This window comes from Thalassophryne amazonica, chromosome 6, assembly GCF_902500255.1.
Source record: "Thalassophryne amazonica chromosome 6, fThaAma1.1, whole genome shotgun sequence".
Taxonomy (NCBI): domain Eukaryota; kingdom Metazoa; phylum Chordata; class Actinopteri; order Batrachoidiformes; family Batrachoididae; genus Thalassophryne; species Thalassophryne amazonica.
Window position 1 is genome coordinate 99,204,653 of NC_047108.1, and position 6,735 is coordinate 99,211,387.

Here is a 6,735-nt window from a genome sequence, read left to right on the forward strand (position 1 = left end):
GTATAACAGCTGCATCCAGACCCACCCCCACAACCACACCGACAATACTCACAAGTGCACACATGACCACAACTGAAAAGACACCTGCTCCGACAACTACAATCCCACATAGTCCTACAACGCCGCGAAATACAACTACACCAATGACGACAACAAGAGCTATCAACACATCTACTTCTGTTCCCACACCCAAAACTCCAGTCGGAGCAACCACCACAGACAACAATTCCACAAGCAGCTCCAGCAGCGAGTCCACAGAGCATGGTACAATAGCTGCATCCAGACCCACCCCCACAACCACACCAACAATCCTCACAAGTGCACACATGACCACAACTGAAAAGACACCTCCTCCGACAACTACAATGCCACATAGTCCTACAGCACAGCAAAATACAACTACTCCAATGATGTCAACAACAACATCTATCACCACATCTGCTTCTGTTCCCACACCCAAAACTACACTCAGAACGACCAACACAGACAACAATTCCACAAGCAGCTCCATCAGCGAGTCCAAAGACCATGATATAACAGCTGCATCCAGACCCACCCCCACAACCACACCGACAATACTCACAAGTGCACACATGACCACAACTGAAAAGACACCTGCTCCGACAACTACAATCCCACATAGTCCTACAACGCCGCGAAATACAACTACACCAATGACGACAACAAGAGCTATCAACACATCTACTTCTGTTCCCACACCCAAAACTCCAGTCGGAGCAACCACCACAGACAACAATTCCACAAGCAGCTCCAGCAGCGAGTCCACAGAGCATGGTACAATAGCTGCATCCAGACCCACCCCCACAACCACACCAACAATCCTCACAAGTGCACACATGACCACAACTGAAAAGACACCTGCTCCGACAACTACAATCCCACATAGTCCTACAAGCACAGCAAAATACAACTACTCCAATGAGAACAACAACATCTACCACCACATCTGCTTCTGTTCCCACACCAAAAACTACACTCAGAAGTACCATCACCGACAACAGTTCGACAAGCAGCTCCAGCAGCGAGTCCAAAGAGCATGATACGACAGCTGCATTCAGACCAACCCCCACAACCACACCAATAATCCTCACAAGTGCACACATGGCCACAACTGAAAAGACACCTGCTCCGACAACTACAATCTCACATAGCCCTACAACTCGTCCAATGATGACAACAAAAACAGCTATCACCGCATCTTCTTTTGTTCGCACCCCCAAAACTACACCCGGAACTACAACCACAAGCAACAATTCCACAAGCGGCTCCAGCAGTGAGTCCAAAGAGCATGATACAACAGATGCAACCAGACTCAACACCACAGCCACACCAAAAATCCTCACAACTGACATTGCTATGACAACAGCACACATGAACACAACTGAAACAACACCTGCTCCAACCACGACAATCCCACAAAGCCCTACAGCACGGCAAAATACAACTACACCAATGACGACAACAACAGCTATCAACACATCTACTTCTGTTCCCACACCCAAAACTACACTCAGAACGACCACCACAGACAACAATTCCACAAGCAGCTCCAGCAGCGAGTCCACAGAGCATGATACAACAGCTGCATCCAGACCCACCCCCACAACCACACCAACAATCCTCACAAGTGCACACATGACCACAACTGAAAAGACACCTGCTCCGACAACTACAATGCCACATAGTCCTACAGCACAGCAAAATACAACTACTCCAATGATGTCAACAACAACATCTATCACCACATCTGCTTCTGTTCCCTACACCCAAAACTACACTCAGAACGACCAACACAGACAACAATTCCACAAGCAGCTCCAGCAGCGAGTCCAAAGAGCATGATATAACAGCTGCATCCAGACCCACCCCCACAACCACACCGACAATACTCACAAGTGCACACATGACCACAACTGAAAAGACACCTGCTCCGACAACTACAATCCCACATAGTCCTACAACACACCAAAATACAACTACTCCAATGACAACAACAACAACAACAACATCTATCACCACATCTGCTTCTGTTCCCACAACCAAAACTACACTCGGAACTACCACCACAAGCAACAATTCCACAAGCAGCTCCAGCAGCGAGTCCAAAGAGCATGATACAACAGCTGCAACCAGACTCAACACCACAGCCATACCAAAAATCCTCACAACTGACATTGCTATGACAACGGCACACATGACCACAACTGAAATGACACCTGCTCCAACAACGACAATACCACGTAGCCCGACAGCCCCCAAAAATACAACTACACCAATGATGAAAACAACAGCTGCCACCACATCTACTTCTGTTCCCACACCCAAAACGACAGAACTACCACCAAAGACAACAATTCCACAAGCAGCTCCAGCAGCAAATCCAAAGAGCATGATACAACAGCTGCATCCAGAACCACCCCCACATCCACACCAACAATCCTCACAACTAACATAGTTATGACAACTGCACACACAGCCAGAAGGACTGAAAAGACACCTGCTCCAACAACTACAATCCCACACAGCCCTACAGCACGGCAAAATACAACTACTACAATGATGACAACAAAAAAAGCTATCACCACATCTACCTCTGTGCCCACACCCAAAACTACCCTCAGAACTACCACCACAGACAACAATTCCACAAGCAGCTCCAGCAGTGAGTCCAAAGAGCATGATACAACAGCTGCATCCAGACTCACAAAAACAACCACACCAAAAATTCTCACAACTGACATTGCTATGACAACGGCACACATGACCACAACTGAAAACACACCTGCTCCAACAACAATCCCACGTAGCCCTACAGCCCCCCAAAATACAACTACACCAATGACGAAAACAACAGCTGCAACCACATCTACTTCTGTTCCCACACCCAAGACTACACTCAGAACTACCACCACAGACAACATTTCCACAAGCAGTGAGTCCAAAGAGCATGACACAACAGCTGCATCCAGACTCACAAACACAACCACACCAAAAATCCTCACAACTGACATTGTTATGACAACAGCACACATGACCGCAAATGAAACGACACCTGCTCCAACAACGACAATCCAACGTAGCCCTACAGCCCCCGAAAATACAACTACTCCAATGACAACAACAACATCTACCACCACATCTGCTTCTGTTCCCACCCAAAACTACACTCAGAACTACCACCAAAGACAACAATTCCACAAGCAGCTCCAGCAGTGAGTCCAAAGAGCATGATACAACAGCTGCATTCAGACCAACCCCCACAACCACACTAATAATCCTCACAAGTGCACACATGGCCACAACTGAAAAGACACCTGCTCCGACAACAACAATCTCACATAGCCCTACAGCACGGCACAAGACAACTCGTCCAATGATGACAACAAAAACAGCTATCACCGCATCTTCTTTTGTTCCCACACCCAAAACTACACCCGGAACTACAACCACAAGCAACAATTCCACAAGCGGCTCCAGCAGTGAGTCCACAGAGCATGATACAACAGCTGCATCCAGACCAACCCCCACAACCACACCAACAATCCTCACAACTGACATAGCTATGACAACTGCACACACAGCCACAACAACTGAAAGGACACCTGCTCCAACAACGACAATCCCACATAGCCCTACAGCCCCCCAAAATACAACTACACCAATGATGAAAACAACAGCTGCCACCACATCTACTTCTGTTCCCACACCCAAAACTACACATAGAACTATGACCACAGACAACAATTCCACAAGCAGCTCCAGCAGCGAGTCCAGAGAGTATGACACAACAGCTGCATCCAGACCAACTGGCACAACAACACCAGCAATCCTCACAAGTGCACACATGACCACAACTGAAAAGACACCTGCTCCAACAACGACAATCACACGTAGCCCTACAGCGCCCCAAAATACAACTACTCCAATGACAACAACAAAAACAACATCTATCACCACATCTGCTTCTTTTCCCACACCCAAAACTACACTCGGAACTACCACCACAGAGAACAATTCCACAAGCAGCTCCAGCAGCGAATCCAAAGAGCATGATACAACAGCTGCAACCAGACTCAACACCACAGCCATACCAAAAATCCTCACAACTGACATTGCTATGACAACAGCACACATGACCACAACTGAAATGACACCTGCTCCAACAACGACAACCCCACGTAACCCTACAGCCCCCCAAAATACAACTACACCAATGATAAAAACAACAGCTGCCACCACATCTACTTCTCTTCCCACACCCAAAACGACACTCAGAACTACCACCAAAGACAACAATTCCACAAGAAGCTCCAGCAGTGAGTCCAAAGAGCATGATACAACAGCTGCATTCAGACCAACCCCTACAACGACACCAACAATCCTCACAAGTGCACACATGGCCACAACTAAAAAGACACCTGCTCCGACAACTATAATCCCACGTAGCCCGACAGCGTCCCAAAATACAACTACTCCAATGACGACAACAACAGCTATCACCACATTTACTTCTGTTCCCACACCCAAAACTACACTCAGAACTACCACCATAGACAACAATTCCACAAGAAGCTCCAGCAGCGAGTCCAAAGAGCATGACACAACAGCTTGATCCAGACTTCCAGACTCTTCCAACAACAGAAACTTCCACCACAGCCACTTCTATTCCAACACGCAAACCCACGTTTGGAACTACCACTGGGGACAGTACCACTCAAAGCCACTCCAGCAGTCATTCCAATGAAGATGAGACCACATTAGAATCAACACCCACTACCACAACCACAGCCCTCACAACAAACACACCTATTGCAGATCCACACAACCACCATGGCAGTTCACAGGAATATGACTATGGTTATGGTGATGATTATGATAGGTATCCTACATAAATAACTCCAACAACAGCTCAAACATTAAGTCTCGTTATGGCTCAAAAAATAAGTCTCATAATAAATCCCACAGTGGCTGCAACAATAAATTATATAATAGGTCCATATATAAGCAGAAGCAGCAGTTGACCGTGTCCAAGCTCTTTTCACACAATTCAACCAACAATTACCGCAGCCATGGCAGACGCATGCAAAGTCACTGTCATCTAATGAGAGCATAACATTTTTGTGTCCTGTTGCATGGTCTCATTTAGGTTTGCCACAGTCGATAATCCATCTCAGTCTGTCTCCTGCATTTTTCTCTTTCACTTTCACTACGTGCATGTTCTCCATCAAAACATCCAGAAACCTCCTCTCTGACCTTCCTTTCTTTCTGACTGGTGGCTTCATACAGTAGTTATTGCCCAAATTATGCTATGGTTGTTCTGGTGCCCCCATCAGGTCATTTTATTTGTCATTTTTTGCACAAATGTCGATTTCAATCGAGTAATTCATTCGTGAACTTTTTTTGGTGGGGGGGATCAAAACTCTATTTAAATTTTTTTTTATTATTGGTTCAGACATTGCATGTGCCAGGTTTTGTAATAACAGAGGATAAATTGTTGGCTGAATTGTGAAAAAAACTATTTCAAATATAAATATTCTAAACGGCCCCTCAAAAGAAAAAAAAAATCTCGGTTGAAATTTGACATTTGATTACCACTCAATTTTGGTTGCCAAATGTAGCTGCACAAAAAAAAATAAAAAATAAAAAATGAATCAGACAAGTTTTGTGTGGCTCGGTTAAAACATTGTATATGCCTCATTTCATGAGTTAATGATAAATTGTAGTATGGCCTATATGGTTACATGCAGAAACACCCAAAGAATCCATCAAAAACAACAGCAAAGAATTTGAGATGCACGGCTCACCATTCAAAGGTTATAAGCCAAAAGGTAAATGAGGTTATTATAGTGCCATCATCAGGTTGATCACTAGTTTTTCTTATCTGTGTCATGATTGTGATTTTGTTTGGACTGTATGTGATCGGATTCGTTGCTCCAGACTGTTTTTGGTTTTAGGTGAGGAAAAAGACTAATATTAATATTATTATAAAGAAGAAAAACCAATTCTTACAATTATATAATAGGCCAGACAATGACAAAAATCATATCATATCATAAGTCTGACTATGACCCCGAGAATATGTCCAATAATGACTCTGCAAACAATTCCGACAATGCCAGCAGTGGCATTAATAGATCCAGCAGCATAAACAATAACACCAACAATGACTCGGACACTACATCTATCAAAGACACAACTCAGACAAGGGCTCCAACACTAAATCAGACAATGACACTGACATTGACCTGCAATAAGTCCAATAAGTCAGCCAATGACAAACAAGTCATACAATAATCACCCTCATTCCTACACTACAACAGCTACAATCACACAAAGATCAACAAACAACTATCCACTCCTCAATCTACCACACCCATTCCTACAACTATATCTGCTATTACAAACACACCAGTTCTAGTGCACAAGAATTGTGTGGAAGGAAACATCAATGGCAAAAATACGCGCAGTGACATCTTCAATAAGTCAAACAATTATTCCATAAAGACTAACAATGACTACAACTGCAACAACTCCAAGAATGGCTGCAACGGATAAGATGAGTCGTGGCTACTACATTGCACAACAGAACTTTCAACTTTCCTGCTGGACAGCCCTTACGACTGCGCTGTGAGATCTTTGTCATGAAGACCCAGCTTTGTCTTGAGAGGGAGGATCATTTCAGACTTCATTCCAGTCCTGCTAGCACATTTAGTT